The sequence below is a fragment of the Lissotriton helveticus genome, chromosome 3_1 (genome assembly GCF_964261635.1).
Source record: "Lissotriton helveticus chromosome 3_1, aLisHel1.1, whole genome shotgun sequence".
Taxonomy (NCBI): Eukaryota; Metazoa; Chordata; class Amphibia; order Caudata; family Salamandridae; genus Lissotriton; species Lissotriton helveticus.
The window spans coordinates 1,809,634,955-1,809,648,247 of NC_136061.1; the positions used below are offsets into that span (position 1 = coordinate 1,809,634,955).

General features: G+C 49.7%; 1 protein-coding gene across 3 annotated transcripts in view; it reads right to left on the minus strand.

Annotated features, from left to right (window-relative positions):
- The window catches only part of KDM1A (lysine demethylase 1A), a 1,206,177-nt gene that overhangs the window by 706,476 nt on the left and 486,408 nt on the right, over positions 1-13,293 (minus strand). The gene's annotated exons all lie outside the window — the stretch shown is intronic.

The window sequence follows — 13,293 nt, forward strand, 5'->3', positions numbered from 1 at the left end:
TTAGTGCAGAAATATCTACTGGGGGGGGGCATACTCAAACTGCTACTTCTGTGGACATTGTGGACAGTGTCTAAGTTATTGCTGCAAGCTTGATAGACCTGTCTCCCCAAATATTTTGCCACTTTCTTTTTTACATAAGTGTCTTGCAGTGTTTTCAATAAACGTTCTTCCAAAGCTATTGCAGCGTTGCACTTGCCTTTCCCCTTCTTTCTTTCCTCTATCGTCATCACTCCTTTCTCCTTTCATTCTACTTGTTCACTCATCACCGAGCTCACCTCGCTCCTCTCAATCTTAATCTCTGTCACCTATCTCCTGAATGATGAGGCTCAGAGGTCAGAGCAGGGCAGATGCCCGGCCGGGGCAGCTCGTGCACACTGCGCTATTTAAATATAATGAGAGAGAGAGGCTCCGATGAGCCTCTCTTCTGACCCTCGGGGCCCAGGCGTGCGTGTGCAGTGCACACCTTAATTATTTAAGCGCCTTAATTCCCCTTGATGAAGTGAGGGGCCCGCTGGAGCGTTCCCCCCCTGCCCCCACAACACGGGGGATGTGGGGGTCTGTATTGCGCCCCTTGTCCTCTGTCTGTTTCGAGAGCAGGGAATCCGTGTGTGTTAGGAAAAGGCAGGCTGAATGCGATTGGTTCCGGATTTCGTCGATGCAGATTTTTAAAGCAGTAAATTACCCAGGATCTCCTGAGAATGCTTTATTGCGAAGGATGCGTCTGCCTGTGCATCTTTCGATTCTTATTTTGTTATGTTATACAGCCATATGTTTTTGTTAGAGTTGGAGATGCCGAACGTTTTCTTACTGTATGTAAGAATGGTTTTTACTTTTTCTCTCCGTGTGAGCTGCAATCGAAAGTTTGAAGACCATATTATTAGAGAATGTTTCCGTAAGTCTTAACTGAGGAAATAAGTCACTAAAGTGTGTGGTCTTCCAGCTGTAAGGTTTCCTTCCAAGCGCAATGCGATTCTTTCAGTGCACAGTTGTTGATGTGAGTTGCAATAAGCACGAATACCAATACAAAATTCCTCCCGCATATAGAAAGCAGCGGTGTCAGGAAGTGCGCGCTGAATACAGCGCACTGCGCGCTGAGGGTGACTGCTCTGCGCGCGCGCTCACCCGCGCAGCTTATTGGGAACAGTGGGTTCAACTACAAAGTCTGTTATCACTGAGGTATGTGGAAAGTCTAACAGCACCTATTATAATTGATAAGCTAAGCAATGCATTATTTAGTGTCCATAGTTCTGTTTGTGCAGATTTGTCCCTGCAACAGTAGTAGAATGGAATGTCCTACTATCCAAACCCAAAGTAAAGTAGTATCTTATTATTTCTTGGTGGTCATTCACCTTTTTATTGTTGGCAATTGTCAAAGCATAAACATTTAGAAGACTTGAAAAGACATTATGGACAATCCCAGAGGACTGCACTCAGTGCATAGAGCTATTGCTGACTAGAATGGGAGTCCAATGGAATTGCCAAATGTGCAATCTTAGTTAGCTACACAGACAGACTAATAAGAATAATCTAGTAATACCACAGGGAGTCATAGTCGAGGCAGGATAAGAATTTAGATCCAGTCTACAAGAAGATCAAACACGATTTAGAAAAAATCGAATGAGGAACGCTAGGAAAAAATAGGTACTCTATATTAAAATTAAAACTTACTGGGGCCAGCAAAGGAGCCCTCGCCTGCCCGATCCTGGCCTGCATCCTGAACAGCACCCTCCTCCTCCTCCTGTGTCCTCTTGCCCCTGGGGGGAGCTGATGTACAACATGAAAGAAAGAAAGACCAGAAAACATGGATGATATTTGTCAACCAAATCAAACATTTCAAAAGAACAATAACAAAATATTTTGGCGAAATAGCAAATAGACAACTATTCCACGGGATATATTGACCGATCTCATGTGGTCTACTACGTTATTAGCATTGCTTGATTTGCGGACCGTTGACTTGGAAAGTTCCTATGTAACTCAGTAAACAAACTACTAAAAAGGTTTGCCTAGGCCTGGCAGGCAGCAGTTCGCAGCACGCAAAGTGACAGACAAAGTCCGTCGTGCTTGCAGATCAGTGAATACTCAAACTATCAATCCACCGACCACCACCACTATTTCTTCTTATAGCCATGTGTCTAAAGGAAGGACTGGACTTGAGTCTGTAGGGGCTGATTTAGAAGTGCCTTGCGGCTCTTTTGCTCCATTGTTGCGTGACTTTTGTGACGCAGCGGCAGAACAAAAGAGGCGCCATGGTGCGGCGTATAGTGACAAAGTGACGCATATGGGAGATGCATCACGTTGTAAAGCCCTGCGCCATCAGGGGGCGTTCCGGCGCAAGAGAGGGCGTTCCTGCGCAGGAACGAATCCTAAAAGTGGCTGAGGGAAATCTACAAGATGTCAATCAGTCACTTTTAAGACAATGATGCGTGACTCAAACCCTGCGCCTGCTTGAAGCCGACGTACGGCTTGATGCAGCATTGGGGAGATAGGGCACCCCAGAGCATTGCTGGAGCTGCGCCATCGTTGGCACGCAACTCCAGCAATGAGCCGCCTTTACGGCACAGATGCGTAAGGCTTCTGTGACGTTTTGGGCCCATGGTGCGCCACACTGTAAATACGGCGCACCATGGGTGGTGGTGGCATGGCGCACAATTACTGGCACATCCCTGCTACTTTGCAGGGATGCGCCGGTAATTGAAAATCTGACCCTTAGTGTCTAGCATTACGCAGTTCTTTACACTACTATAATTTCTCAGGCCAATGAAATGAACACAAAATAGAAAACAAATAAGCATAGTAGCAAGGCTACTGAGAAGGAGAGCAGTGCACCTGAAATGCATAGAAGATTTTGAAATATAATTTACCTACAATGTAATCGGCAGCATTATTGCTCTTGGTAAAAAACAAAAATTTGCAATATAATAACACACAGAGCGGGATAAAACAGAGTAGTGATGAAATAGATAGAAATAGCTACTACTACTCACCGAGCCCGGGGATCTCTACGCCGAGCACGTCCAGCAAGTCGCGTTCCCGGTCCATGAGATCCGTCCAGCGGTGGGTGGCCTGGTTATAGGTGCGCCGGATCCCAGAGTGTTCAAACATGGCCCGGCACACCTTCTCCCACCGCTTCCGGCGCTCCCGGATCCCGTAGCCGGTAGCGATCCTGCCGCCTCCCATGATGGTCTTGGGGCGGCGGCGCTGGACGTGAAAGACTAGTGCGGCCACCTCCTCCACACCAAAAATCTCCCGAGCTACAACTGTCTCCCCCCTCAAACGCCCGCACGGGAGCCGGGCACGGGGTGCGGGACCCTTCCCCTTTGCGGGCTTCTTTCCGGCTCCCTTTGCCATGGTCTGGGCAGAAAGGAAGCACAATAAGAAAGAAGAAATAGAACAGTGAAGAAGAAAAGAAAAGCGTTTAAAAAAGTAGTTTAAAATTAACAAAAAGTAGCAGAAAACACAAAAATATAGAGCTAGAAAAATAGAGGGATAGATAATAAGTAAAATAGATCAAAAAAAACTTCAAACAAGCAAAGGCTGGCAGAGATTAAGAAAGGATACAGAGAGCATGCCCAGAACCATAGCAATGAATGAGAAACAAGATGGCCGCGCCCGTTCACGACCGCGTGGGTAAGTTCGCACGAGATTTTCCTCGCGATCACACGCGAAAATGTACGAGCGAGCCGCACACTTTGCGAGATTACACATAGCGCCCGGAAACGGAATTACGTCACGCAAACAAGATGGCCGCGCCCATGTACGACCGCTAGGGTAACTTCGCAAACGTTGCGCTACAAGCGGCTTGCGAACATGCAAAAAATCACACGAACAAACACGCAGCAAAAAACAAATCGTGTATTCACACGAATTCGCGGCTTCCGAAATCGATCTCGCACGGATTCGCGCCCCGCAAATCGCCCGAAATTGCAGAAAAACTGAAAGCAATCAGCAGGTGCAAAAGTTCAATCTTAACATTAGTAACCATTCACTCTAGTGCTTCCTGAGGGGCCCCTACAGAGTTCAGTTGCCTATTTGCAACTATTCTATGACCCTGCTCTGACCCTCACAGCAGGCTCATAGAATAGCTACAAGTAGGCCATAAAGGTTCTGTGAAAAAAAATTGCACTGCAACAGAAAGCAAATTACAGATAAGGAAGGAAGCAGGTGCCAGCCAGACTGGAAGTTTAAAAATCAGTGACACATTAATCAACCCCAAATTAATTCATGGCAGTTGAAGCAGGGCAGGTGTGCTTGCTTTTTTTCACCCCCATAATCTACAGTGATAAACCAACCAGAGGGTGGCAGTGAGGATGTACCAGAGGGTGGCATGGGTGTACCAGAGGGTGGCAGTGGTGAAACAGAGGGTGCTGTGAACCTGTGATGATGAACCAGACGTAGAAACAACATAGTCGCGGCCGTTGCGAGCCGAAAAGTAAGTTCGCAATTGCGAACTGGTAAACAAACCTCGCGAACTGGCAGAAACCCTTGCGAACACAAAAATACACAAAAATCCGCAAATTCGCGAGAGTTCGCGGATTGCGAATCCGTAAATACGCAAGTTCGGGTACGCCAGATTCGCAAAATCCGCCCATGCTTAGCTTGGACCACGTGCCAAGAAGGACATCTATCAGTGTTTCAATAAAGGGCAAAAGGGGTTCAAATGAGGACGCCCCAGTCTAAAGCACTTCAGTCAAGAGATTAGTCTTGACTTGCACTGGGGGCAACTCCAGGTCCAGGACCTCCACTGCTCTACTCCCCACCATAGCATAAGATGCTCCCTCCTCCATAGCCACACTAGGCAGAGACAGCATACCAAAATCTGGAGATGTGTCCAGTTCACCGGCCTCTCAAAAGCTTCTCATACCAGTTCAATTGTTCACAAGGGGCATCCAACTGATGTTCCAAAGGGTCTAGAGACCCCTTTAATTTTTCTAACATGCCCGAAACCTCTTCAAAATAAACAAGCAAATACGTAGAACCTCTGGGCTCTGTTTGCTCCGGAGTAGACGTCAACCAACATCGATCTGACCCACAGTCATCAGGTATCAGAAAGGGGCTGTGGCCACAAGTGGCTCTTGCAGCACCAGGAGCATCGACTTCGGGGCTGGCACTGGGGAATGTCGCATTGGCACGACCAGCGCAAACTCTGATCCAGAATTGGATCCATGAGATCTCACTGGCACTAAGGTCAGACCTGTTGGCGTGGAGTCCGGTTGGGCCTGGTGAGACCCCGCAGGGCCCAAAGGCGTACCAGAGAGGTCGGCCTGCTCAAATACGCAGTGCATGGCCTATAAAACTTTTTTATCTAAGCGGGGGTTGCCAAGACTGTTCAGAAATAGTTGAGGCACTGGGTAGGACCTAGAAACGATTCCACAGAACCGTGCCTGGAGCATCGAGGCTCCTCAGCAGTTTTGTCAATGGAAACCAGATTAGGCATATTTTTCTTATGCCTCTTCCCTTAGTGTCCACAGGACCTCGAGAGCAAAGAAGAGGACTTGGGGCTCCTGAAGCGGTCCCGCAACGTGCTCTTCCTCGATTGGAACTGGGACCTTCGAGGAGTCATGCTGGACTGTGTCGACTGCCAGGACACATGGAACTTCAATGACCGTTCCCGCAAGGGCTTCACCGCTATGGGCCATCAGTCAGAGCACGACATCGGAGTTGTGGTCGTGCTCGAGACACCACAAGCAAACAAGATGGGGGTTGGTTACCAATATGGTGCAATGGTAGGTATCACACAGCTTGAAACTTACCAGTCTAGAGGTCATCCCTCAAAACACAAGAAAAAAAATCTCTTGGCAAAATGATGAAAAAAGTCTGTTAAAAAGAGAGAGAGGGGTAGCTCTTCGCCGGATCAACGCTAACTGGCATGGAAAGAAAAGAACTGACGCCGCGCACCTGGGTGGCCCCTTTATAGGGGGCGACTATGTCACAACGAGCCAATGATGCCACGCGGAGCCAGACGGAGTCACTCCACGGTACGCAGGGGTACTGCTCACGCCAAAGAATCCAGATTCAGTATGATGCCTGGGAAATTCAAAGGTAAGAAATTGAAGCAAGAAGTCTCTATCAGATATAGTTTTCTGTTTCCATGTGCAATAGTATAATTTTTACCAACTATTACTGTCTCTTCTTAAAGGGGGAGATTATTTACCCAATACTCTGCTTTTCACAATAGAATGCATGGCGCAGGAGACATGTTGGAAAGCCGAGCTCAGTGAGCAGTGTTCCCTTGCTCTGCCACACCTAGATAATCCTACACTTCCTTTGATGGGGGAAAAAGGCTGGATAGGAAGGTCTTTGGGGCTATGCCTACACTCAAATAGGACACCTTGTTCTGGATGGGAAATTTCTGGCCTTGGAGCAAATTAGCTCGGGCAAACTATATTACCAAATGAAATATTAGTTTACCACCGACTAAGACACATTTTGCAATCCTCCGTTTGCAAATTTCCTGGAGAACCTCAAAAATTCATGTCTCCAATTAGCATGAGCCAGAGAACTAGAAACTGTAGATGGGTATCCAGACTCTATACACTTTTTAGGTCTCCTGGCGTTTAACAGCGCGTCAGCGCTGTGTCCGCCAGGAGATCTTTTGTCAGTGACTATGCTTCCCAGGAGACAGGGCTGGCCGCGCGCATTGCCTCTTCAAGGAGGCTATTTGAGCGGGGCACGCGCTCGCGAACGCGCTCAGCTGCTGTCTCCCGGGAAGCTCTTTCACCAAACACGCATGCGCATACACAGACGCATACACAGACACACACACACACACACAAGCGCCCATGCACGCACGCACCCACACATACAGAGAACCTACCCCCGCTGTCGCATACACACACGCGTGCACACACACACCCACAAGTGCACCGAGCGCCCCCCCGCCCCCACTTACCGCCACTCCGGACTTCAGCCGCCACCGCTCCTCTCCTGGGCAGGCACTCCGTGGGCGCGGCTTCCAGCAGGAAACGGAAGTCCCGCCCCACGGTAGTTTTCCTCACGCGCACACGACCAGCTGGGGAGTACAGGAGCAGGTTCGCTGAGATGAAGTGCTGGCTGGGCGGCCAATATCCAGGGGCGTAACAAACGCCCCCGCGTTGCGGGGGCGTTTGTTACGCCCCGCCGGCCCCCTGACTTAACACATGTGCCGCACTGCCTCACAGACTAGTAGGCTCTGACAAATGGTGCGCAGCGCGGGCCCCGGCCGGGGCCCCAGCGAGCATTTGAAATGGTGCGGCACGGGGGTCCCGCCCGGGGCCCCTGTGAGTCTTTGAAGTGGCCGGTCGGGGCCCCTGTGAGTCTTTGAAGTGGCCAGCCGGGGCCCCTGGGAGTCTTCGAAATAGTGCGGGGCCCCGGCTGGGGCCCCTGCGTGAGTCTTCGTAATGGTGCGGGCAGGGGGCCCCCGGCTGGGGCCCCTGCAAGTCTTCGAAATGGTGCGGGGGCCCCCGGCCGGGGCCCCGAGAGTCAAGTCAGTTGAATTGTGAAATTCGAAATGGTGGTGGTGGGAGGCCCCGGCCGGGGCCCGTCAGCCGTGAGCCTGAGGCACCTATGTTGTTGTCAGAGTCAGACTCTGGGCCCCGGACGACGGGGCCCTGCGGCTCGAGGACTGTGTTGGTGCGGTCAAATTGCGGGGCGGGCCCCGGCCGGGCCTGTGATGGTGACAGTAATTTAAACTGACGCCAGTCTCACTCTGGCGGCTGGCCTCTTGATGCATCATGCATGCAGGCAGGAATGGGTCAGGACAGGTACGGCCCGGCCGGGCCCCTGAAATTATACAAAATAGTAGGCGGGCCTCGTCATGGATGGGGCAGGGGCCCGGGTGTGACGTGCATTATCCCAATCCCATATGAGTATTAGGTAGCCCCGTGGATGTTTAGTTATGCGTTATAAAAAAGTTATATAAACATAACATATCAACACCTGCACACTGTTAAAGGAGCAGCCGATAACTCCCCCACCCGCTAAACTTTTCCTCATACAATTCCCTGCCCCTCCAAAAGACAAGAGTAGGGAAAAATAGCGTTTTATTTGGTGTATCTATCTGCCTACAGTGCTTATACCATGCTGGTTCTTCCTGACGTGTACAATTTTTACATACAAAGGCATGGATACAAAGGGTTAAATTCATGCATGGAGATCATATATTAAGTATAGACTACTGAGCCTAGTGGCTTTCTTAATAGTGCACACTGTGACTGACTGACACTGACTGCGGGGCACCCGACTGGTGACAACTGTCTCTCGTCGTCGCGATTCTCTGGAGAACTGTGCTCTGCAGCGTGCCCCAGCCGGCGCTCTGATGCAATTATAAATTGTGCCGGGGCCGCCCTGGCCTGAGCAGTTATTATTGTCCGTCGATGAAAATGGCGGCAGACAGGGTGGATGCGCGCGGGCGCGCACACACTTGTTTACTCCCCAAGAGTCCTGTGTCCGGACTTTCACTTTCCGCCGCGTATGCGCGTGCCCTCATTACATTTGTCTGCACAGGGGTACAACACATGCGCAATCGCTGGCGGCGCAATGAGCTCACACGCAAATGTGTGGTATCAGGGGCCCGCATAGCCATAGTCAAGAGAAGACAGAGCCAGGCCCACCCACACTTAGGACTGTCCGTCCAAAGTCCGTCACCGCCCGGCGGGGCCTTTTTCCATAATTTAAATTGCCCGGCCCCTTCCTGGCTAGCCTTGCACTGCCCCCCCCCCCCTCCCCCAGCCCCTGCCTGCCTTCAAGTTCTGCCCGGTGGCGGTGCCCGCCTTCTGCCCATCACCAGCGCTCGCCTCGCCCCGCCCTAGAGTCTGAGCTGCAGCCTCCTCAGGCCAAGTCCAGCAGCAGGCCCCCAGCCCAGGCCCTCAGGTGAGTGAGTCTCCTCTGCTTCAGTTCACACACGGTCTGAGTAAAGTTGACTCCGAATACGCAGCACTGCAGCAGCCAGGGGGTGGTTCGGTTCGGGCCGGGGTGGGGAGGAGGCGAGGAGGCCCGTGACCGTCGTCGGACTGTTAAGGTAAGAGGGCAAGGGGTCACTAGTCTCCGCTTGCAGAAAAGCCCTGCGCAGTTGATTTTGGTTCCTTTTAATTTACAGCACGCCACATCTTGGATCAGTAAATAGATAACCTAGCTGCCAAGGTTTCAAATTGCGATGTGTGACATTTTCATATTTTCAGTATAATTACGAGTGACATTTGAATGACTATGAGTGACATTTTCTTGTGAGCGAAATCATGCAATTAATAAGAAATTACACCCAACGAGAAACTAAGCACCAGACATAAAAGAAAGATCGTAGTCTAAGAAGGGGAGAGCAGAGTTATAGGAATAATGAGAGTGCTGTCATCCTTCTGATTTACCAGAACCCCGACTCGAGATCACTGCAGAACATCCATTTTGTGGAGTGGGAAGTAAAGACTGTGGGTGTGGTGGGAAAGCTTGGATCCTTGTAAATCACAAGTTGTAACCCCCGATAGCATTGGGTGTAGGGAATGAGAAAAAGAGGGCTGGCTGGCAAACTACGGAGGTTTTGTGGCCATTTCCAGTGACAAGATCGATCTGTGTTAGATCTTTCACAATTCGATATTTTGCACTTTTTTTGTTAAAAGGTAATGTTAGGTTGCAATTCGTAAACTACTGATATTTCCATTTTTAAATGGTGTCTCCCACTAGTAGAACTACAATGCAAAATAAATAGGTGGACATGAGTTTACCTTGAAGTGAAAGGGCAGCAATGCGCTCAGTGTGAGCTCCCGATCGTCCATGATGCAACTTAAAGGCTGCAGACGGCACGTACCCAGCACTGAATTTGGCCAAGACAACCTGACAGACAGCTGAAGCACACACTTAAAAGTCCCAGCCTGACCCCCTGACAAAAGCCTCAGTGGCCGGCGCAGAATTACACCGACTGCCAGGCACTTATTATCTCGTGTTAGCCTACGCACTTAAAAAAATAGATTTTTTTGCAGATTATCATTTAAAAACTCTGGCACACACTGTCTAAATGACACTTGCATGTGAGCCTTGGCAATTTGGTTTTACAGGCCAGCCACCTACATCCTTAAGGTCCTGACCATTCACTCCCTCTGCAAAAGTGCGTCGGACACCCCAGCCCGAGCTTAGACTCCCTCACTTAAGCGCCTCAGCAGCAGGAACAGCTAAGCTGCACTGTGTTTGCTCCAGTGGCCGCTGGGGCTCGTTGGGTTGAGCGCGGCGGTCAAGGGCTCATTATTATGATTTGCAGCATTCTTAGCCAAGCAGGCTTCCCACAAAAGTGACGTCCTGCAGCATGTGCCGATTGGACACTGCCTCCTGACTTCAGAAAGAATGCTGTGCCACCGCTCCGGATATCTTCTTCAATGTGGCAACCAGTGAATTAGCAGCAACTACCCAGCCTCCAAGGCTGTCTGGAGCAGCGCGCTGCCATCCTTATATTCTAGTGAGCATTACCAGCACTACTGAAGCTTGACAGCAAGGCAGGCGCTGTGCCTCTTATGCGTGACTTAGCATTTAAATGTTGGAGGTTTCAAAGCAAAATATGCTAGATTTCTGGGTGGTAGGGCAAAGTGGTACATGGTGGGCCACGCCGGGGGGGGGGGGGGGCAATGGTGGGCCATGCCATGGGGGGGCCCCCTCCATGTGCTTTGCAGGGGGGCCCCCTCAGGTTTCGTTACGCCACTGCCAATATCTGCTGGTGGTAGGTCATATGTTGGGAATGGATCAGAACCAGTGTTCTTCACCTCCACGTTAGGTAATGTAATCCATGCAGCCTTTCTCGAACTGCGCTAAAACAGAAGTCAGATAATGTGCCCATCCATTTTCCGTATTATCATCGTTTTACTCCGTGAAGAGGCCGTCATTCCTAGTCCGGCACAATTGCTGATTCAGTGCAACAAGTCATGTGTACCCAGATCAAGAAACCAACTCTGCGTGCCTGCAGGCTTTGCCGCCATGATTCTCACTGGTAAACCTGGCGCAAATTACGTGGGCAGACGGTGTAAAAACCGAGTTTGCTCGAGTTGGAATGTGGGGAAAACAAGTGCAACTAATGTGCTATATACATTCAAAAGTTGGAACGGTCTGCTCTCCAGCGTATTGCAAATGTGCACACTTGTGCCGACTAGGAATGAAAGGGCTATGATTGATTTAAAGTACCCTCTAGCATGTTTTGCTTTTCACCAGGGCTGCACTGCATGACACCGCTCTGTTGTTAATAAATGTGGTACGTTTCATAATTTTATGCACTGCAAAGAAAACGCAGCTTGTGTTTCCGCTCACCCAGACTCATTCAAACCATGCCAGCACAAATTACCCAGGAAAATCTACCACACAGGAGAGGCAGCGCCCAAAAACGGGGGAGGACTTAGGGCTCGGACGGAGACACATAGAATATGTCCCATTGCAGGGGGGACAGGAAACACACGGTTTCGTTTATTTTGGAAGGTTTGATTTACCTGGGCAGTGGCAAGGACAGGGTGAGGCACGCAAGCTGACAGGGACATATAAAACATAACGTCATACAGCTGTGACCATAGAGACAACAAGGGTGTAGTGGAGAGAACGGGAGGCAGGAAAGGCTAGAGGAAGATGGGCAGACATACAAAGAGACACAAAGAGAGAAGAGAGGCAGCTAGACAACGGGGGGGATGGACAGAGAAGGGAGAATGCTGAGCGAGGCTAAAATAGACAGAGACAGTAAGCGAGGCAATGCTTATGGAGACAGCCTGAAAAAATTTATGACAGTATACTGAGAGACGGGGCCGACACTACTGTATGTGTGACACCGACACTACTGTATGTGTGACTGGTGCAGAGAGAGACGCAAGGGGTGAACACAATTGAAAGAAAAGTGGTATTCAAGATAGGCAGGTAGCATGAACAGCAGCGATGGAGCAGAGCACGGCGAGGGCTGCTGTTCCGTTCTCCAAGGTACATGCATTTAACTATGAGTTTCTCACAGTACACAAGCTGCAGGCAGCAACGCTGGGAAACAGAGAAGCAATAATGCTCACTGTTTCCGAACTGTGGGCAATGCAGCTTATCCACAATCTTTGAGAAATTCCGAGTTAAAGGTACACATGACAGTGAAAGGGCTTAAATTAGGCGCCCAGCTGCGTCCGTCCCTAGCGCACACCTTCAAGACTCGGCCCCAGATGAGATGACATTTAACAGCGCCCATGCATGTATTTTTCACGTTTTCTGCCGCTGGCAGAGTACACATTTTGCATGAGCTGCATAAAACAATTCCCAAGGGAACTGTTTAGAAGGGATTACGTTGAAAACATTTGGAACATCTGTAGAGGAACTCTCTTGGTGTAAGCAGCTGCTCAGATGTTCCGCTTCCTGTTTTCTTTAATACCATTACTCCTCGGCACTCTGTGTAATTTGTGCAAAAAGGAAATAAGACGTCTCGTGAGAAATAACAAAGTCTGGGTCACTTGTCAGCCAGTTTCATAGAGAAGGCGTGAGTGACTGAGAGCCAGCTGCCCGCCGCCCACCACTTCAAAGCGTGTCTCTGCAGGTGGGGGTGCTTGCTACAGCCCTGGCGTTACTGTTAACTTTATTGTGAAGCTATGAGTCGGAGTTTTTCATTCACACCTGTTGATCCAGTGAATAGGCAAAGTCACATTTGCTGAAGTAGATTGTAAAGTTCTTTCAGGAACATCCTCTTGCATTACGACATTGCAGGCAGCAGGCCATGCAGGAGATGGTAGGGAAGTCACGTGACACAAATCATCTTTATACAACAATTCAGAGTTTGATAACAAATTAATGTAACACATTGTAATATACAATGCCAATAGCTCAAACTTTAATACTGGGAGACCTATTGCATTGTAAATGCTTGTTAATTCTGCTGTTGCCATCACACCACTCCTGGCTCGTGCCACATGGGAGCTGGACTTGGCATTACATTAGGCAACAAATGCTGAGGCTTCTATAATTCAAGTTCTTTACACGGATGTATCAGACCCCAGCCATCCTACAGAAGCCTGACCCCCCCCCCCCTCTCCCCCCACACCCAAATACTGACCGTGCTGCAGATGCTAGTGTACCCCTGTTGACTTTTACCATTTGGTATGACACTGTCCATGAGTCAACTACTTCTGCAATAAGGGGCTCAACACCATCTTTAATATCATACTAGTTACCATTAGGAATGAACCCAGAGTCTAACTACTGGAAATGTTGCCAAAATTCTCATGCAATACGAGTACTGGACTGCCTGAGTGCTGATGCTGGCCAACCTGCGGATTGTAGTGACCTAGCTGAAAGATCCGCTGCCCAAACTCCAAGACTGGCTTAGGGACA